This window comes from Malaclemys terrapin, chromosome 4 (genome assembly GCF_027887155.1).
Source record: "Malaclemys terrapin pileata isolate rMalTer1 chromosome 4, rMalTer1.hap1, whole genome shotgun sequence".
Taxonomy (NCBI): Eukaryota; Metazoa; Chordata; order Testudines; family Emydidae; genus Malaclemys; species Malaclemys terrapin.
Window position 1 is genome coordinate 18139160 of NC_071508.1, and position 22252 is coordinate 18161411.

General features: G+C 48.1%; 1 long non-coding RNA gene and 1 pseudogene across 1 annotated transcript; one reads left to right on the forward strand and one right to left on the reverse strand.

The window, feature by feature from the left end:
- Nucleotides 1-22252, reverse strand: part of LOC128835681 (adenylate cyclase type 10-like) — a 42763-nt pseudogene that overhangs the window by 5567 nt on the left and 14944 nt on the right.
- On the forward strand, nt 17788-22195 carry LOC128837134 (uncharacterized). The gene is made up of 2 exons (XR_008444897.1): nt 17788-18175; nt 20008-22195. It is a non-coding gene; the product is annotated as an uncharacterized LOC128837134 (long non-coding RNA).

The window sequence follows — 22252 nt, forward strand, 5'->3', positions numbered from 1 at the left end:
TCTCCCTCCCAGCAAATGGTTAGAATGGACTCATCCAACTGGATAGATCGGGTCAGATGACCCAAGCAGAGCTTGCTATAGGCCAGTGCCTGAGCTAATTGAACTGTCATTAGCAACCTCTCCCTGGTGAACGTGAAGTTGCATTGGGAACTTCTCTGGATAGCCATCATCTCATATTTTAGCTACTCGTCTTTATAGCCCATACTTTGGGAGAACCGTGAAAAATCCATATATGTCAAAATGATCTAAGGCATTGAAAAGAAGATACGAAAATGCACCCTGCTGAAATTCACCAACCGGTATAAAGAAAATACAAGGCTGTTGAAGGAAAAGCCATGCAGCAGGCCAAGCAGGAGAAGACCCTAGTTTGGGAGCAGACCTGGGGATCTTGGCCAGATAGAACATGGTGTCTCATTGTAGATGGTATGTTTAGGTGGAGGAAAATTTCCCTACCTAGAGACAACAGCACTGAGCTGGAAGCAGCACCAGCTCAGTGGAGGTCTGGAGCAGGCTAACACGGGGCAGTGTTTTAAACATCATGCTGTCACTCAATGGTTCTCTGACTGCCACAGAGACTTTGCTAATTAAAAATGTAGCGACATATTTGACTTATGACTTTGGCCCTTGCTCTCAAGGCTGGACTAATGGTAACTTCTCTTGCAAAAAGCTTTTTCTTTTTAATTGCCAGCTCATTTATACTTTGCAATATGAAGACGCAAAGCCTTTCTGTTCACAATCAACCCCACGCTGCGTTCACTCAGAAATACTGCCTGTGCCCAGAGACATTACCCCAGAACATAAAATGTCCTAATTTTAGAAGCCTTCTGGGTACTTCCCCCTTCTCAGGGATTATTACTTCTGGTGCCATGCTGATGAGTGGAGGATATGCGCCTGGAGAGATGAAGTAGCTAGACCTTTGCCATCTATACCAGGACTATTAGCAAAGGGCACACACACAGCTGCATCTTGTTCTCAGACGCATCTGCCAAATTTATTTCCATCAGGGCTGCCAGCTGGGAGTACTTCCTGTTGGCGGTAGAGTCCAGGCTGTAGAGCTGCCAGAGCAAGGAGAGGCAGTGGATTTGCTGCTGCAGGACAGCTAATGCCTTCCTACTGGAAAGACGTTGTTAGATGTTAGCGGTCACAGCAAGTCAAACATATACGGTAACTGCTAATTAAATAATGAGAGATCAAGCAAAGGGGCCCATTAGAAACCCTCTTGAACACAGTGTGCCAATCACGCCTATTGTGTTCAGTTTCCATGGTGACGTTTGCAAATAGCCTCTGGGGACCAGGGCTAAGACCCACAATCATCTGATTGAGATTCCGCCTCTTACTCTGTGTGTTGGGCCTGACGCTGCTGAGTGATACGCAGAGTGTTTGGATTCTTCGAGGAACGACTGGAAGAAGGCGCCGAGCCAGGTACGGGGAAATCCCTCGTGCAGTAAGCAGAGGGTCCTCTTGATCAGTTTCTTGGCCAGTGCGATTTGGCCCATGTTGAAGCAGACCTGCATGGGGAGTGACTAGTAAGGCAACCGCTGCAACAACGCCACTGCATGATTGCACCTAGGGGAGAGAGTCTGACGAGGTCAGGGAGGCTGAATGGCATTTTCCGCATTTTAGGATAAAACAGGGTTGAGGTGGGGTCCTGCAATCAAACTGAACTGCAGGTGCACAACAAGGGAATAATGGGGTACTGTGTATCTGATGTCTAGGTTCTACTGTGGTCCCTGCTAATATCTGAGTGCCTCACAAACATTGCAGTAATCAAATCAGGAGGGAGGAAGATTTGGAGATGCCACTGTGGCAAGGTCGGCCTCCAAAAGGAGATGGTGGGGTCTGCAGCTGAAAGGGGAGTTTGCAAACCCAAAGCCAGGAGCAGATACGGGGGGGATCCTGTGTATTCCTTGGGTTGCTGCTGCTGCTACTTGCTCCTCCAGGGCAGCCAGGATTCAACAGAGCGCTCAGATTGCGCACTTTACTAGCAAAACGCAGCCGTCCCGGCAGTTAGACGGCCAAAGCAAGTGGGCTCCTGATTTTGCTCCAATCTTTTTAAGGTGGCAATGGTGAGATGGATGGGTCATCTTTGGACATCCTCCAGCATCTACCTGGCTTCTGACCTCTCCCCTGAGGCTACAGAAAGCGGCTTCTTCAAACTGGTTGATCTTCAGTTTAGGTCTCTTCAGACAAGGGAACACTGCCAACGCTGACAATTCCTGTAGGCCACTTGCTTTCTTCAAATACACATATGCCTCAAGCAAACACAGAGAGATACAGTGAGAGGCTGGGCCATCGCCTGCCCAGAGCACACAAATCTGACCCCTCCTCCCCCCACTTATTAGCCAGAGGAAACTTATCCAGCACCAGCTTTAGGGTTAGGTCAGCTAGAGATGCAGGAACATATGGAGGCCAACTCACCATATAATTGTTGGATAAATTTAAGGAAGCAGCTGCAGACTCCAGCAGATAATAAAAAGCCCTGGTTCTGTCTTTCACCATCAGGCAATGTCGGGCTAGAGCAGAGACCACCCACTCCACTCTCTCTCCACATTCACAGGGTGCCAGGTTTGTGGTTTCCTCTTTGCCACGTTTATGGCACTTAATCATCTTGTCCACTCTGTCCAGGAACTCCTGTTCAACTCTATGGTGAGAGAGAAGAGAGGGCAAGCCCGCTGTAGCCCAAGTTGAATATCGCTAAAGGATCCCCTGGGGATGATCCCATCAGGGCCCAGTCCCCAGTATCCACACGGGCGTTGGGGGCGCCCCTACTGCAGAAAATATTAAACACTCAAAATTGAACTGAAAAAAAAATTTCATTTCCTTTAAATTGACATAAAAATCCCCAAGTTGTCTGGCATCACCCACCAACTGAGGAAGGATCGGCTTGCAGTTAAGACATGGGACTAGGATTCAGGAGAACCAGGTTCAATTCCCTGCTCTGCCACTGACTGCCTGTGTGACCTTGGGCAAGTGCCTCCATTTCCCCATCTGTAAAATGGGGATAATAATAATGCTGTACCTCACAGGCTGCTGTGAGGTTAATAAGGTGCCCAGATACTATAGTGGTGGGGGCCAGACCTAACTAGATAGAAAATCCAGTATAAAGCATTTATACCACTATCAAAAATCCACTGTACACAGGCTCCCGAACAGCAATCAAGAACTGCAACATAGGCATTTCCAGACTGGATCAAACCATGTCCAGTATCAGGTCTGCAATAGCAGCCAGCAGGTTATATGTCTCCAGAAGGTGTCAGAACCCCACAGCAGGCAGATGTGGGATAATCTGCTCCCCCCACTAGTTCTCATCCTGGTCTCTCATAGACAGAGATTGGCTAAAGCATGAGGTTTATCCCCTTCCTAAGTTTGTTAGCATTAACTGTTATAACTCCGGATGCTCTTGCTACTCATATAAATGTCCGCGCCCTTTATGAATCTTGCTAAACTCTTGGCCTCTGTGACTTCCTATAGCTATGAGTTCCAGTTACGCATTGGGTGAAAACGTTTTTTTTTTTTTCCGTTGAATGTCCCCTTGTTCTTGTGCAATGAGAAGGAAGAACAGAAACTCCCAATCTGCCTTCTCTAGACCATCGATTACTTGATATGCTTTTATGATGTCCCCTCTTGATCCCCGTCTGTTCAATCTCACTTCATATGAGAGTTTTGCCAGGCCCTTAATCATTCCTGTCACCCTTCTCTGAACCCTGTCTAATAATTGTGCAATATCTTTGCAAAAAACAGCAATAACTTTTTATCACTGACCAAGGGCCTGATCCTAAATTCACTGAAGTCAATAGGAGTCTGCCCATTAATTTTGATGGGTTTTGGATTAGATCCTAGCTGAGCCAGATCTGAACTAATGGCTTGGAACTGAAAAGTTCTGTTATCCCATTTCCAGTCCCAGTCCCGTGAGCAACCCGTTCCCAAGGAATTAACATGCTCTTTAAGAACCCAGGTGATCAAAGATCCCCCCTACCATACCGGAGATGATCGTCTGGCAACACCTGTTTATTCATGGCTGATTTTGCCCTGCACTGTAAATTATCTGAAAAGGAAGTTAAAAAAAAAAAAGGGTTAAATGAATCTGTTCTAGCTTCCAAAATTTACTTTGTGGTTTAGGATCGGGTATCCTTCACTTCCTCAGCTAAACTGTTGTGTTGTGTTCCTGTGCGCTGTTAAACAGCTGACAGGTTCCACCCCAGAGGTGGATATGACGTGATGCCTTTGTTTAAATTATATATCAACAATTAAGTCTGTAAAATTGCTGTGAGTGTCCAGCGAGAGGGACTGGACATTATGGACAGATGTCTCTGGAAAAGTTGGGAACTGGGTTCACCTGCAAGGCAAGGTTTAGACTAGCAGAGTCTCAAGGAGTTTGCTGGTGAGACGGACAGACTGGTGTGGCAAGGAGCTGACACACAGTTTGTGCTCCAGCAAACCACTCTCTTGCTGAGGCAGAGGGGTAACACAGTGGCTTAAGATTCTGGGCATCCAAGGAGAGCGTCACACCTTGTGCAAGTCACTTAGACTGTCTGCTTTAGTCCCCCATCTGCTGTGAGGATAACTACAATTGAAAATCACGAGGCACTCAGATACTGGGGTAATGATAGCCAGGTAAGTACTCTCACAGCCATAACAACAGACAGGCTCCTCTCTCTCTCTCTATGTCCCCCTTTCAAAGCCGCCCTCATTCTAACTACGTTCCCAGCTGGACAGCCAAAGAAGTTTTACCTTCACATGAGGCCATGGGAGTTTCTATGGTGAGTTCCTGCCCCAGAGGGGCATCGGTCCTCTCTGCTGCATCTGAAACAGATAAGACAAAACTTCTGAATCTGAAATGCTTTACACAGGCATCGTTATCTTCCTGCAAACAGAAACTGGAGTTGCACTAGTGACCGGGTTTGCCTACTGCAAACACATAAGCTGGAACTTTATTTTAGATCTGTGTGTTTGGTAAGTTAGGAATCTGTCTGTGGTTCCTCTATCCCCTTATGTAATGTTCAGCACTGGAACTGCATCCAAGAATGCTCTGACCTGGATACAAGAAGCATCTGGATATCTGATATATTAGAAACCAGACATGGCATCAGATAAGCCTGACACAGTCTGCCAGTTAGGTGACCTAGTTTTGTATTGGCCATCTGGGTTGCAATGCAGATTTCAGGCTGGCTAATGTATCACTAGTCTTCCCAGTTTGTCATTTATTTGCCAGAAGTAGGAAACACATTTGCAGAGTTTCCAAAACTGGAAATATCAGATAGAGAAGCAGCACCTTGCAGGATGTAAGGGGACAGGAGTTTTCAAGACACTGGGGCAATCATTCAACACACTGCAACGTTATGCTCCAGAGACTGCAGGTATCATCTTCATCCTCTTACAGGATATCCCATGCACTAGTGTGAACTACAGCCTCCAGAAATGCACAACCCTAAAATGTGAACACCCTGCAATGCGTTGTCAGTGCCCCTATGCTATTTCCTCTGGAGCTCCATTGTCTGGGTTTCAATAAGAACTTCAGTTTACCTTGTGCTAAGCTTGTCTGAAGCCTCTTCCTAGTTTCTTCAGAAAGCACCAGAGCCGTGCCCTCAGTCTTACTGCCCTGTCCCAGCAAAGAGTCTACATTGCTCATCTGGGTGTCCAGGGCATAGCGGTGGAAGAAAATGAAATCACTTCCACCACAGCTTCTGCATTTGTGAGCCTTGTGCTCCAGGAAGGTGGCACATTTGAGGTGCAGGGCCTTCTTCTGATCCCCCAGCCACAGCTCATAGGCCCCTTCTCACAGCAGGGGAGTGCAGAACCGCATTGCTTGATCCTGCTGCAACATCCCCAGCTCCTCTTGCAGGCTGAAGCTAAGAGTAGCGGCCCTGACATCTGGAAAGCAGCAATGATTCCTTTATCGCATTATTGCATCAGATTTATCTGACTGGAAACCACTTAGACTGGCCGTTCTTCTGGGCAGGGACCTGTCATTTTTTACTTGTTTATAGAAATGTTTTACACATCTAGGGAGCAGTATAAAGTAGGGTTACCATATTTCAACAATCAAAAAAGAGGACGGGAGGAGCCCCGCCCTAGCCCCGCCCCCATCCTGTCCTAGCCCCGCCCCTGTCCTGTCCGAGCCCCGCCCCTGCCCCTTCCACTCCCTCCCACTTCCTGCCCCCTCAGAACCCCCAACCCTCCCCCCCACTCCTTGTCCCCTGACTGCCCCCCAGGACTCCACCCCCTCCCAAAGCCTCCCTGCCTCTTGTCCCCTGACTGCCCCCTCCTGAGACCTTCCCCACATCCTAACTGGCCCCCTAGGACCCTACCCCCTACCTGTCCCCTGACTGCCCCAACCCTTATCCACACCCCCACCCCCTGACAGCCCCCCCCAGAACTCCTGACCCATCTAAACCCCTCTGCTCCCTGTCCCCCCCCTCCTGGGACCCCTGCTCCTAACTGCCCTCCAGAACCCCACCCCCTACCTAAGCCTCCCTGTTCCTTGTCCCCTAACTGCCCCTTCCTAAGACCCCTCTCCCTAACTGCCCCCCCAGGACCCTACCTCCTACCTGTACCCTGACTGCCCAAAACCTTATCCACCCCCCAGAAAGCCCCCCCCCGAACTCCCGACCCCCCCCCCGCTCCTTGTCCCCTGACTGCCCCCTCCTGGGACCCCTGCTCCTAACTGCCCTCCAGAACCCCACCCCCTACCTAAGCCTCCCTGTGCCTTGTCCCCTAACTGCCCCCTCCTGAGACCCCCCTACCTGTACCCTGACTGCCCAAAACCTTACACCCCCAACCCCCAGACAGTCCCCCCCCCCGAACTCCTGACCCATCCAACCCTCCCCCCTGCTCCCTGTCTCTTGACTACCCCCCCCCAGAACCTCCCTGCCACTTCTCTGGCCCCCGGCCCCCTTACTGTGCTGCAGAGCAGTGCGCTCCACAGCGGGGGCGGGGAGCAGGGTCGGAGCTCCAGACGGCGAACGGCCGGCGATCTGTGAATGCAGGGAGGGAGGGGGAGGGAGGGAGAGGAGGGGAGTGGTGTCAAGTTTCAGGAGAGAGGAGGGGGGAAGTGCAGGAAGGGCTCTGGCTCTGGCTGTCGGAGCCCCGGCTGCTTTGTAAGCCGCGCGCACGCTCTGCATGGGGGGAAATCCGGACATTGACAAATTCCCCCCGGACGCTATTTTTAACTCGAAAAAGCCGGATATGTCCGGGGGAATCCGGACGAATGGTAACCCTAGTATAAAGAAATAATAATAAAGCAGAACCAATGTGATTACGATGGCTGTAGAGCCTCATGCAAAATTCTCCTAAGCCTCCCAGGGAGTACTTTCCCCAGCACTTATGAATACCAAATATGAGGTGAATATAAGAACAGCCATACTGGGTCAGACCAAAGGTCCATCTAACCCAATATCCTGTCTACCGACAGTGGCCAATGCCAGGTGCCCCAGAGGGAGTGAACCTAACAGGTAATGATCAAGTGATCTCTCTCCTGCCATCCATCTCCACCCTCTGATAAACAGAGGCCAGGGACACCATTTCAACTGCCATCACTGACAGTGACTATGTACACGGGGCCAGATCCAAACTCCAACAAAATTAATGGAAGGAAATACTCTCATTGACTTGAACGGGCATTGGCTCAGGCACACAGGGACAAAAGAAAGTGACATCAGCCCATCATTTCTGAGATATGGCCAAAAGAAAGAGGAACAAAGGAGTTCCCAGAACCCCCAGTGTTCCCTGGAAACTAAAAACCCTGCTCACCTTCAGATTCCTCTGGCCCCAGGGTTTGCATCATCCAGGGGTCCAGATGTGTGTGTAAATGGCGGGAACCTACTGCCTGCGTAGCCCTGGCTTCTTTTCCAAAACACTCAAACACCTGGGAATTGATCAGGCTCAAGAGTGTCTCCTCCATCTTCTTGTTTGTCCACTCCGGGAGGAGGTACAGCAGCAGCTCTGGAGTAAACGTATGGCCAATGACAGCTGCACATTTAACTGCCATCTGCTCAGAGGGGCTCAAGCAGTCCAACTGGGCCACAGCAATCTCTGCAGACAAAGAAGTCACTCAGTCAATAACTTCCTCCTGTGAATATATTAACTCGCAGGATATTATTCAGTTGCTCGCGATTTCTGGGATGTTGCATAGACTTCCAGACAATGATTCTCCCTTCCCACGCATGCTCATTTTAGATCAGTATAACTCCACTGATTTCAGTGATTGGCATAAGTGAATCAGGCCCAGAGTGTGGTCCCTGGTAAAGAAAGCCAAATGAAACTGGAGCGCGAGCTCTGTGGAAGCCTGCTCACTCCTATTTGTTTTGTACAATAGATGCCTGTATTAGGACTGCGATTCCATATATTATGGACCCTCTAGTCTTTAGCCTGAGTCCATTCCAGGAAAGTAGCAGAATCCTGTTTGGATCCCTGATCTCTTCTTTCTGTACAAATTAATACACTGAGGGAGCCCCCCCTCTGTGCCTTAGGGCAACACGGTTTGTGAACACTGTTGCCTTGGGCAACCAAAAGGAAATCCCAGAGTGCAATTTTGCATTGACTTCAGGTGGGTTCAAAGTACATTTGTAACCAATCATTCAAGTCCATTTGGACGCGAACCCAGTGGATAAGGCGTTAGGTTGTGACTCAGGAGACTCAGGCTCAGTTCCCTGTCACAGACCTCCTGTGTGACATGAAGCATAAGGCAAGTCACTTACCTTTCTCTGTGCCTCAGGTCCCCATATGTAATGCAGGAATAATATTTCCCTAGCTCACAGGGGAGCTGTGAAAAATACACTCCAGATCATAAGGCAAAGATACTGTGGCAATGAGGCTGCATGAGTACCTAGATAGATAAATAAGCGGAAAGAATGGAGCTTGATTTGGATTGTGAATCCAAAAAGCACCACTGGAGAACGCAGTAGATACCCCTTTTATTGAAAGCTCCACACTAGCTCGATCTAACAGAGTTCCCAGAGTCTTTAGCCCTCCTCCGTGATGAGCTCTGGGTCTCAGACCTGCACTGCGGCATTCAGCTCCCCAGGCCTTTTTCGTTTCTCTTTGACCGCTGCCTCTGAAGAGACACACTGAGCACCAGCCAATCAGCTGCTCACCTTTCAGCCTCACCGGGAGTAGAATGGTGTCCAGGTCCACATCCTTCCTGATGGTACAAATGTAAAGCTCTTTGTTTTCCTTGGAGGAGACTAGAGGCGCCCTGTAGGGTATCGATTTGACGGCACTGGCTGCATGGAGAGAAGGAATCATTTGGAAACATTTTACAACTGCACAGTTTGAGCTCATTAAAAAAAATATATAAAAATTAAACCACGAGCTAGTGAGAGCTAAAGAATTTGTGCTGGTTTATTTAGTTTTCTGCACTATAGGTATTAGAAAGGTCTCTGTAAAACTCATCTTTCTTTCCTCAGCGTTTATTCCATCTGCCAGAAAATGCAAACTGCGAGCACTTTGATACAGGGACTGATAGATCTGGTGTCAGTCTAGTTTCTAAACACCCTCGATAGCCTTTGCTGAAATGCTATTTTGTATCTCCCTACAAACCACATCGCCTCAGGTGAATCACATCCACACCAGGCCACACTAAAGGAGCTGTTTTTCCCCTCTCTAAGCAACGGAAGCGCTTCCAGGTCGCATCATCTATCACCTCCTCTTCACTGAGAACAGCTCCTGCACCAAAGTCCAGACCCAAAAGAAAGTTCAACTGAAGACAGAGAGTTGACCGGATCTGTTGTTAGATCATCCCCAAGTGAAATGTTATGAGCATTAATGTTTTTAAAAAGTTGGTGGCGCCGTGAGTTAAAGAAGTTTCCTTTCAGCCAAGATTGGATTTCTGGTTCTGGGTAGGATTGATTCAGAGTGAGCAGGCTACAGGTAAAGGAGAACCCCATAATCTATTCTATTCTATGTGTATCCTTGTGAATAGCTCACTGGATGAGGACTGTGAAACCCGGATTCTGTTCCCAGCTCTGCCACTAGCCTGCTGGGTGACTTTGGGCAAGTCACTTCCTGTTGTGTGTCTCAGTTTCCCCACCTGTAAAGTGGGGATAATGATACTGAACTTTGTAAAATGCTTTGAGAGCTACAGATGAAAAGTGCTATAGAAGAGCTAGGTATTATTCTATTCTAAGGAGGTTCTTATACTGTCCTCACCATAGTATGTAGGTGCCTTCCGGTAGCATATGAAGGACGTGAGCATGAAGGTGGTAACTTCTACTCACCCTGAGCTGGATTTGAACCAGGGACATAGAAGTGAAAAGCTCTCTATTCTGTTAGCCACAGGGCTGGCTTTGAACTAGAGGCAGAGGGAAAGGCTCTCTGTTCCATTAGCCAGACCCTAAATCATCCAGACCTGTTCCATGTCCCCCAAGATCCAGCTAATATGAAATAGAGATGTAAACTGGAATTCTGAGTCCTCTGGCTGGGAACAGAGCTATGGGATTTAGATGAGTTAAGAAGGTGAATTGTACTAGACAGGTTATCCCACTCATCCTCTTCCTTCTCCTCCTCTGGGATGTGATAAAACTCAAGAACCTCATTAGCATGGGGGTCCGTCAGTAAAGCTTCACAGTACAATGGGACCCCAGAGCTTCTTTGTATGAGGAATCTAAAGAAAGGAGAAAGCCCAACACTTACTGACGCAAGCAGCTTCTCAGTGGTAATATGGAATTTAGCACATTTAATATATTTTTAAATAGCTGATTTCGTTTATCTTTTTTTTCCATTTATGATGCATCGATTATCGGGAGGGAAAGCTAAGCAGTAAAGACCAAGACCCTGGAATGAGCAACTGGCCCAGAAGTGGAAGGAACAAATGGACTAGGAAATCCTCACGAGGTGAAGGATTGCCCTAAATTGTCTGTCTGGTTTAGCTGGCGAGCTGAAAAGGGTTTTCAAATTAAATTTGGATTCAGGAAACCATGTAAGCGGGTAGTTAAGTCCCATTGCAGTTGATGGGATTTAATCACATGCAACAAAAATGTGCTTAAATGCTTTCCTGAATCAAGACCCAAATCAGTAACAATACCAGGGCATACTTTAAACAGTGCTGGCTAGAGTGTAGAGCAGGGGCAGGGAGTAAGGACTTCTGGATTCTATTCCCAGTTTGACCAGGGATTTGCTATGTGGCATGGGCCAAATCATTGAATCCCTGTGTGTGTGTGTGTGGGCTATGACCCTTCTGTTCTTCTGTATTCATGGCCCTTAAGGCTTGATGTTCCTCCCTGGTGGACTTGTTCCTCTCCACTTGCTAATGCAGATTAGTCAAGTGATAAGGGCACTTACATTTCCATCTCTCTGGGAATGCTAACCACTACAAGGGCCTAACGGGCCATCTCCAAGAGTTTGGAAGGCTCCAGCTCCTGGAGGACAACACCAGCGGTCTTGGGGCTCTTCGTGATGCCTTGGGCAGAAGCACAAGGGAGCAGCTCTTTGGAGGCAAAGGGAGACAATGACAGGACTATAAAGACGGGGACACTCGAGAGAAGTTTTGCCAAAAAATCCCAGGAGGCAGCATCGATGTACTGGGCTTCATCGATGATGAAAATCAGTGTCGCTTCTTCCGCTGCCTGAAAAAGAAAAGGGATTGAGACCAGTGCGTTAGGCCAGGCTTCAAGTGGAGAGAAAAAGAGCCAGGACAGACCAGACAGGGATTTGCTTCATTTCTTTAAGTTGGGTATTTTTAATTGACATCAATTCAACTCTCCACTGATTCCCCCTTGCACCTGTTGAGCCTGAATGTTAAAACTCCTCAAGCTACTTCCTCAGTTAGTGTAAATCAGCGTAGCTCTGTTGAAGTTGATGTTGAGGTCAGGTTAAACCAGGTGAGGATCTGGCCTCATATTTCTAACCCAGCATTTAACTGGTAAGGAGCTGAACCTTTTTATCTTGAGTGGGGGAAGCTCCAAGTCAGAAAATCTGACCAGTTTTCAAGGCAGGAACAAGCGCTATGCGAGGTGATTTTCAAGAGCACCCGGCTGATTTAGGAACACAAATCCCAGTGACTTCCAACAGGCGTTGTGCTCCTAAGGGTATGTCTACACTACGGGATTAATCCGAATTTAGATAATTCGGATTTGAGAAACAGGTTGTATAAAGTCGAAATGAGTGCGGCCACACTAGCACAGTAATTCGGTGGTGTGCGTCCAAGTACCGGGGCTAGCGTCGATTTCTGCACCGTTGCACTGTGGGTAGCAATTCCATAGCTATCCCATAGTTCCCGCAGTCTCCTGCGCCCATTGGGATTGTGGGTTAAGATCCCAGTGCCTGATGGGACAAAAAACATCGTCGCAGGTGGTTCTGGGTACAGCCTCACTCCCTCCCTCCCTCCCTCCCTGCATGAAAGCAACGGACGGCAGACAACCATTTTCGCGCCTTTTTTCCTGGGTGGGTGAACACTGCAGACTCCATACCACGGCAAGCATGGAGCCCGCTGAGGTCAAGACAGCACTCATGAATATTGCAAACACCTCGCGCGTTCTTGTGGAGTTTATGCTCAGCCAGGACCAGAAAAACGAGGCGAGGAGGCAGCGGCGGCGGCAGCGCAGCGACAAGCATGATGAGGACATGGACACGGACACGGACACAGAATTCAGTGAAACCACAGGCCCCGGTGCTTTGGAGATCATGTTGTTAATGGGGCAGATTCTATCCATGGAACGCCGATTCTGGGCAAGGGAAACAAGCACAGACTGGTGGGACCGCATAGTGTTGCAGGTCTGGGACGATTCCCAGTGGCTGCGGAACTTTCGCATGCGTAAGGGCACTTTCATGGAACTTTGTGACTTGCTTTCCCCTGCCCTGAAATGCCAGAATACCAAGATGAGAGCAGCCCTCACAGTTGAGAAGCGCGTGGCGATAGCCCTGTGGAAGCTTGCAACGCCAGACAGCTACCGGTCAGTCGGGAATCAATTTGGAGTGGGCAAATCTACGGTGGGGGCTGCTGTGATGCAAGTAGCCAAAGCAATCACTCAGGTGCTGCTACGAAAGTTAGTGACTCTGGGAAATGTGCAGGCTATAGTGGATGGTTTTGCTGCAATGGGATTCCCTAACTGTGGTGGGGCAATAGACGGAACCCATATCCCTATCTTGGCACCGGAGCACCAAGCCACCGAGTACATAAACCGCAAGGGGTACTTTTCAATGGTGCTGCAAGCACTTGTGGATCACAAGGGACGTTTCACCAACATCAACGCGGGCTGGGCGGGAAGGGTTCATGACGCTCGCGTCTTCAGGAACACTACTCTGTTTAAAGGGCTGCAGCAAGGGACTTACTTTCCGGACCAGAAAATAACCGTTGGGGATGTTGAAATGCCCATAGTTATTCTTGGGGACCCAGCCTACCCCTTAATGCCATGGCTTATGAAGCCATACACAGGCAGCCTGGACAGGAGTCAGGAGCTGTTTAACTACAGGCTAAGCAAGTGCAGAATGGTGGTAGAATGTGCATTTGGCCGTTTAAAAGGTCGCTGGCGTTCATTATTGACTCGCTCTGACCTCAGCCAAAGAAATCTCCCCATTGTTATTTCTGCTTGCTGTGTGCTCCACAATCTCTGTGAAAGTAAGGGGGAGACCTTTATGGCGGGGTGGGAGGCTGAGGCAAATCGCCTGGCTGCTGATTACGCGCAGCCAGACACCAGGGCGATTAGAAGATCACACCATGAAGCGCTGTGCATCAGAGAAGCTTTGAAAACCAGTTTCATGGCTGGCCAGGCTACCGTGTGAAATATCTGTTTGTTTCTCCTTCATGAAAACCCTCCCCCTTTACTGACTGATTTTCTGTAAGGAACCCACCCTGCCCCTTCCCCCAGCTTTCTTTCAAACCAAATAAAGTCACTATCATTTAAAAATCATTTATTCTTTATTAATAGATTAGAAAAAGAGGGAGGGAACCCGGGTGGTATTTGGGAGGAGGATTGCTGGGAAGGAAAAAGCCACAAAGAAAAGGTTAAAAAAATGACAGCCTTTTGCTTGGGCTGTCTACTGGGGTGGAATGGGAAGGTGTACGGAGCCTCCCCCCCCGCGTTCTTACACGTCTGGGTGAGGAGGATACGGAACATGGGGAGGGGGGAGGGTGGAACAGGGGCTGAAGCGGCAGTCTGTTTTCCAGCAGCCGTTCCTGAACCTCCACCAGACGCCGGAGCAGCCCCAGCGTTGCATCCTTCATCCTCTGGTCTTCCTGCCGCCATCTCTCATCTCGATCGTCTCTCCTCTCCTCACGTTGGTCCCTCCTCTCCTCACGTTGGTCCCTCCTCTCCTCACGTTCACTGACTTCTTTCCTATACTTTGAAACTGTTTCCTTCCACTCATTCAGATGAGCTCTGTCACTCCTGCTGGATTGCATAATTTCAGAAAACATGTCCTCCCGCGTCTTCTTCTTACGACGCCTTATCTGTGATAACCTTCGGGATGGAGGAGGGAGGCTTGAGGAATTTGCAGCTGCTGTAGGGAGGGGAAAAAAGAGAGAATTGTTTTAAAAGCTACATTTTGCAGAACAATGCTTATACTCTTTCACGGTGACCAACACTGTTCACATTACATAGCACATGTGATTTCTGTGCAAGGTCGCATTTTGCCTCTTAATGCTGAGTGCTTGTGGCTTTGCTGCTAGAGATCACAGGTCTGGGCAACAGAATTCGGCTTGCATGCGGCCATGGTAAGCCATTGTTTTACAGCTTCTGCACCCTCCTTTCCCACATACCAAGCATAGCCTGTAGAGTGCTGCAGAAGCCTGGCCAATCTCAGCCAGTTGGGGGGGGGGCAGTGTGGGGGGGCTTGTCTGGGCCCCTTCAGGCAAGCAGAGTGCTGTGGTTTTTCTGTTAACATTCAGCAGCACCAGAAAACAAACTAACCCCCCCCCCCGCCATGAATTCTCTGGGATGATCACGGTACCCCTCCCCCCACCGCATGGCTGGTATCAGGGAAGATCCCTGCAGGCACCAAACTACCCCCCCCCCCCCGCCGCCGACCCCCCCCCTCGCCATGAATTCTCTGGGATGATCACGGTACCCTCCCCCCACCGCGTGGCTGGTAACAGGGAAGAACCCTGCTAGCCAAACGCGGAAAACTTCAGGGCCAATTTCCCATCTGCGCTTGGCTAACTACTGCAGGGAAGGATTTATTTTCCGCCACAGGCAAACAGCCCAGTAGGAACGGCCACCTCTGTCCCCTTAATTAAGTTCCCGTATTTCAACCAGGTTACCAGGAGTGATATCACTCTCCTGAGGATTACACAACAAGATAAAGAACGGATGTTGCTTGAATGCCAGCAAACACCGGGACCATACGCTGCTAGGCTTTGTCAGGCAATGATACCAGATTACTTGCTGCAAGCATGGCGTGGTCAAGTGTCCTACCATGGAGGAGGGAATAAGGATGCACTGCCCAGAAACCTTCTGGCAAGGCTTTCGGAGTACCTCCAGGAGAGCTTCATGGAGATGTCCCTGGAGGATTTCCGCTCCATCCCCAGACACGTTAACAGACTTTTCCAGTAGCTACAGACTTTTCCAGTAGCTGAACTGACCGCGAATGCAAAGTCAGGCAAAGTAATCATTAAAAACCGTTTGCTTTTAAAACAAGTTTTATATTTTAAAAGGTAAACTCACCTGAGGTCCCTTCCATGGGGTCAGAGTCTTGGGTACTGGCTTGGGAGGCTTGGGAGGGTACTTCAGTCAGGGTGAGAAAAAGATCCTGGCTGTTGGGGAGAATGGAGTGCTGTGTGCTCTCTGCAAGCTCATCCTCCTCCTCCTCCTCCTCTACCCCATCGGCAGAATCCTCAGGCGTTGAGACTATCCCCGACCCAGAATCCACGAACAAAGGTGGGGTAGTGGTGGCAGCCCCCCCTAGAATTGCATGCAGCTCGGCGTAGTAGCGGCATGTCCGCGGCTCTGACCCGGAGCGACCGTTTGCCTCCTTTGTTTTTTGATAGGCTTGTCTGAGCTCCTTGACCTTCACGCGGCACTGCTCAGAGTCCCTATTGTGGCCTCTCTCCATCATGCCCTTGGAAATTTTTTCAAAAGTTTTTGCATTTCGTCTTTTAGAACGAAGTTCTGCAAGCACTGAATCCTCTCCCCATACAGCGATCAGATCCAGTACCTCCCTCACGGTCCATGCTGGTGCTCTTTTTCGATTATCAGCCTGCATGGTTACCTGTGCTGATGAGGTATCTGTGGTCACCTGTGCTCTCCATGCTGGGCAAACAGGAAATGAAGTTCAAATGTTCGCGGGGCTTTTCCTGTCTACCTGGCCAGTGCATCCGAGTTCGGATTGCTGTCCAGAGCGGTCACAATGATGCACTGTGGGATAGCTCCCGGAGGCCAATACCATCGAATTGCGGCCACACTAACCCTAATTCGAATTGCTAAAATCGATTTTGGCGCTACTCCGCTCGTTGGGGTGTAGTACAGAAATCGATTTAAAGGGCCCTTTACATCGAATTAAATGGCGTCGTTGTGTGGACGGTTACAGGGTTAATTCGAATTAAAGCTGATAAATCCGAATTAAAGTCGTAGTGTAGACCAGGCCTAAGACACACAGCTGCTTTTGAAAATCCCAGCCCATGTATTCAGGAAGGGCCTCCACAAAGCATCTCAGGTTCAGGGAAGACACCCGTATCGAGTCTTTGGGGAAGATAGTCCTAGTGGATGGTCATCTCAGCCCATTAAAGTAAAGCTGTTTGCTAGCCATGCCTTTGTAACCCACTCAGGGTGGTGCTCTGTACCCTCTAGTGGTGGGCTGCGCCACATACAGAGGTTGATGAACCTTCTACAGCCATAGGTGGCAGAGCTGGATCTACACTCAAGCAATAGATGCTCAACCCATGTTCTATCCACACAGTTGATGACCTATCCAGGGCATGGTTTAACACCTACAAGCCCAACCACTCACTTGTACCTAGTTTGGGATGTCTGTTCACCCCATTTATCTGGTGATGGAGTTCGCTCACCTTCCACAGGACTCTAAGGAAAAGCATTTTCTCTTCTTTTTGCTTTATCTCATTGTCCATGTGAGAAACCTCAGCTGACATGGGGAACTGGTCAGGAAGACACCAGGATAGTTAGCAAGAAACATAGCATGCTTGGGAGTTAATGCACATTAGCAGAAAAGCAGCCAAGAAGAAATTTCCAGTGCAGCAAGGTGTACATACATTGCTCGTCCCTTTTTTTTTTTTTTTTTTTTAAATAAACCTTTCCCTGTGGAGACTTAATGGCTCAGGATTTGTCCTGGGACACCCAATGGAGCCCTTTGCTTTCTAGGCCAATGGCTTGAATTTGACCCATGTCACTATGATGTTCCTATCTGGCCACTGTTTGGTGAACCACATTACATGCATTTGCTGGATCTTAGTCCAATACTTAGTGGGCAGTTATCCACATCACAAAAGTCATCATCCACCAGTGACATCGCCGCTGTCCGTCAACAGCACGCAATGATGGAATCAGCAAGGAGATGCTTCTGCATGCTTTGAACTCCCTCCCTCACACCCATTTGCCTTGGGCTGGATTACTCCCCCCAAGTAAGGGATTGGATGGAAAATTTGTTGAATTTCTCCTCACCAGGTCTCCTCCAATGCTCAGTAAGGGATAGGAGCTGTGCCCACAGAGTAAGATTTAGCCTCAATGAGCTGGCATCATAACAGCAATGAGGGTAATCTCAGGCAAAGGTGAACAGAAGGTTGCCTAATTCCGAGCTCACAGCACATCAAGGGGGTTTTGAATTCTTTGATCTCACTGGATGCTCCAGACAAATTCAGGGAAATTTAGTAGCCGTATCCTGTAGGAATGCATAGCTCCCAAATTGCCAGCCTATGGTTACGGCACAGTGTTTCCATGGCTACAAGGCAGGAGTGGCCTTCACCCCAGCGTCTGTGTTTTGGGAAACTTCTTGGCTGGCCTGTTTGTCTCTCTTGCAGCTGGCTTTCACGTGCACAAGATATGGGTTTGCTATCTCATGTTGTTGTACACTGTATGCTTTCCCTATGCGCAAGAATGTAACCAGTTAGAAGTGTTGTAAGCAGAGAGGTTTTTCGGCTTGAGGCTTTTAAGGCTTTCTGGCTACCACAGACCTGGCGTTCTGTTTCCTTTCCTCTGTCGTCGCCACAGCTGGTGACCCCGACGTGATAACCCCCTGCTCACCGGCTGGACATGCCGAGTGCACCCCCGCGGCCGTTTGCCACCCCTGATTCGTGAGTATGGGGGGGGGGGGGGACTTTCCAGTGCCCAGAAGGAGCACGCAAGAGAGTTACAAAAGATTATACGGCAGCGATCATGTGTCGTTGTCCCGGTCGCTCATATTGAGGACCTTCTAAGGGAAATAGATCGCCAGTGCCCCTGGTATCCGGACTGCGGGTCGTTATGGCTTCTTGACTGGAAAACAGGTTGGAAACTTTGAGGGCATAGTGGAAGGAAAGGAGTAAGTAATTATAAGCATGGGGATTTCAAATCCCCAGGATGATAATTGGAATGGTAAAATGTGTATGAGACAGAGTTTTGGTACCAAGGTGCAAAGCTCTCCTTTATTCTGCAGAATAAAGCAACTCCTCCTTATCCCTGTCTGGCTGTTATTGGCTCTCAGCTAGGTGGACCCGATATTTCGGTAACAGTTTCTGGCGACTCCGCCGGGACTCTCCTAGCTCGGGCATTGGACTCCGGATGGCTGCGGCGAACTGGGAACGGCGCCAACGGGGTGTTTCGCCCCTTTTCTCTGCTTCACCACAGCCCCTGGGGTTCGTGCTCCGATAAGGTGAGTCCTAATAGGATAAGGAGACACTATCTGGTTCTGGTTTGGTTTGGTTTTGGTTTTGGTTAACCGGTTAATGAATTTCTGTCTTCAGGAGTTAGAAGTAAATGGCAATCAAAAGACTGGGAAAGTTAATTGTGACCCTTTTTAAGTAAGAATCTTTAAGCTGTGGATAGCTTTGGATCTGGAAGCAAGCCAGAAAGCATCTGTATTAATGCAATTTTCTAACTAATAAGGTAGAAGCCACTGAAACCTGGGCTGCATATGAAACAAATACAAGGAAATATGGGGTAATTCCTCTGTTTTGCCTGAAATCAACAAGAGTATGTGTATATAAAGGAAATATTTTAAGCAATGACTGACTGCCCAGAAGGGGTAGACCTCTGTTCTTTTGTCTTTCAGATTATCAGAGAAAATGGATGCCAGCTGAATAGCATTCAATGTACCATGCATTTACTGGTACAATAGGAATTATTTTTGTGTTCTTTGTCCTGTCTTGTGGTGTTTGTCTTGTGGCCAGAATTGTTGGGTTTAATATTTTCATAAGACAGTCTAGCTCAAAATTAAATAGGAGGATTAAATCAAAAAGCAGATACTTGTTTTATTCAACTTGGAATACAAAGTGTTTGGATAGATCAGGAAAATGTGATATACTAAAGTCTAATACATTTGCTTAAGTAAGAAAAAGAAACTTCATTGGCCAGATTTTTTAATTGAAAAATTGTTGTTAAAATTTGCTTACCAACAGTCTTTGGAAACAAGGACATGGAAGGTTAACCCACCCCCCATATTGCCCATGGGATCCTTCTGGCTACCTCAGATTTCTAGCCAGAGGGCTGGGGAGGGAGGAAAGCTATTGGACACCAGAGGTTGTACTGAGTGGACTCCTCAAAAGTGGGTGTGCTTGTCCCGGTTTGTTGCTCCAAAGCTCTGTAATAAAGTTATTTTACTGGAAGGGTGTACATGGCATACATTGAATAATAAGACTAATGTACTGTATAAAGGCAATGTGTATGTGTTCATTGTTGGGAAAAGGTGTATGAGTGAAGAGTGGAAGTTTCCTTTGTAGGTTAAAAGAAGCTGAGAAAGGGAGAAGAGGAAAAAGCACAGAATGAGTTAACTGAGAGGAAAATACAGCTTGCAGGCTCATCCAAGGTCACAGCCAAAACTTGGCTGACCCCCAAGAAAAGGGGGGGTCTTGAATGTGCCCAAGCAGCTGTAAAATCTGCAAAACACTGCCAGGCATTAATGAAATGTGTTAGGTTTCTTTTCTCACAGGTAGAGAAGTGCTACCCAAAGACCCTAGCAGCCCTGCCATTCATTGAAACCAGGAGACTGAGTCTATGTAAAGTCCATCAACGAAAGACTGCTTTGGCTCCATGCTGGAAAGGCCCTTTCCAAGTCCTGTTAACCACCAACACCGCTGTGAAGTGCCAAGGACTACCTGCCTGGACCCATGCTTCTCACTGTAAAAAGACCCCTCCACCTCGGGAGGACTCTCCGACTGATGATAAGCCTATTTTTCCTTCTAGCTCTGCTGTGTCTTCTGGACAGCAGGAAAAAGGAAAAAAACAAGGTGAAGTGCTAGTAACCTCTCCCTTGTCCACTGACAGACCTACTGTGCCTTCGGATTTTTCTAGAAGAAGCAAAACCATTACAGGGTGATGTGCTAGTAACCTCTCCCCTGTATGATGCTAAACCACACTGTTTCAGGAAAAGAGAAGAAGGAACACTTGCTTCATTGAAACCACAAAGTCCAGGGATTCCTGACTACAAGAGACATTAAGAACTGACCCTGGTGAAGAAACAAAGAATTATACACTAGCAGGAAGAAACTTGTGGAACCCATTCTTGGGAACGTGGTATTGATTAGATTTTGGGGTTTATTCTACAGGCTGCGCCCTGTGTTTTGGATAAGTCCTTCAGCATGTATTGCCCTCCCTAATTGGATTTTAAATGATAAGTACCAGAGGCACCTTGTTGCCATTGCCCCTGCCATCTCCTCTATTACACTATTACCCCTGTAATACATCCAAATACAGACAATGCCATATATTTGATAAAATCAATGAGAGAGGCCCTTATTGTTATTTGGTCACCCAATTAGTGAACAATTAAATGAATACCCAAATTGCTCACAGGGGGCTGCCATTAGATTAGCATAACAGAGGGCTTGGGTTATTTCTTCTAGAAAGAAGAAAGACTTGACCGGATCCTTATGGGATGGGGCCAATAGTGCAGCAGCAGTTTGGAATATTTTTAAGAACCAAGAATATGATGAGAAATTGGGGCAATTAGAGAAGACCATTGGCCTTGTTTCTGGAGTACAATTAACCCAGATACAGGCTGGAGTTGGTGAGTTACATGTCATTTCCGCCCTTAGTTCAATGACCCAGAAGTTGCTGACAGAGATGGTATTGAATATCACTGAGGCTGGGAAGGTATTGCAGTGGGATCTAGCATGTTCAGAAATTCAGGATTTCCGGAATGACTAGCTAATGGCCATTCAAAATGATCTAGAGCATCAGGCTTGGCCCACTGCCCTTACAAACTCATCAGGATTACCATCTGATCTGTGGCCATGGAGACATACTTGGAGACTTTCTGGGTAGAAGTGCAGACGTTCTCAGTGCTCGTTCCAAGCATATGGACCGGTTAAGGGGGGTGTGGGATCCCACATACCGTATCCTGCCGGGTCCATGGGGAGGATGCATGTGGGATTGGGTAATTCACCAAGACATCTGGGTTTACCTGGCACAAGTATTAAATCAATCTGATTTCTGCCTGGCCGTTGCCCCGGACATGCAAGGTCTGTTAAGTACCTGCCTTGTTCCTGTCTGCAAACCACCCAGCAACATCTGGGGTGTGAGACAGTAAAAGAAATGTGTTGTTTTAAGCTTACTGATAATAGTAATTGCATGCAATAGCAAATTGATATGCTGAAATGTTATGCTTAAGCCATTTGCCAGAATGTTTTTCCTTTTTAGTGAAATTATATTTAGTCATGGTTACCCTTAGGGTGGATAAAAACCCTCTTATAGTATGGGGTTTTAGTTTTAGTCCTTAGTGTTTTATTTTGCTGCTTTGTTTAGTGTATACCCAATCTAGTGGCATTGTGCATGCTACCCTGCGAGGGTGCTCCGTTTAAACACCGCATCTAAAATAGAAAAGGGGGGGATGTAGGAATGCATAGCTCCCAAATTGCCAGCCCATGGTTACGGAACAATGTTTCCATGGCTACAAGGCAGGAGTGGCCTTCACCCCAGCGTCTGTGTTTTGGGAAACTTCTTGGCTGGCCTGTTTGTCTCCCTCGCAGCTGGCTTTCACGTGCACAAGATATGGGTTTGCTATCTCATGTTGTTGTACACTGTATGCTTTCCCTATGCGCAAGAATGTAACCAGTTAGAAGTGTTGTAAGCAGAGAGGTTTTTCGGCTTGAGGCTTTTAAGGCTTTCTGGCTACCACAGACCTGGCGTTCTGTTTCCTTTCCTCTGTCGTCGCCACAGTATCCAATGTACCGGTC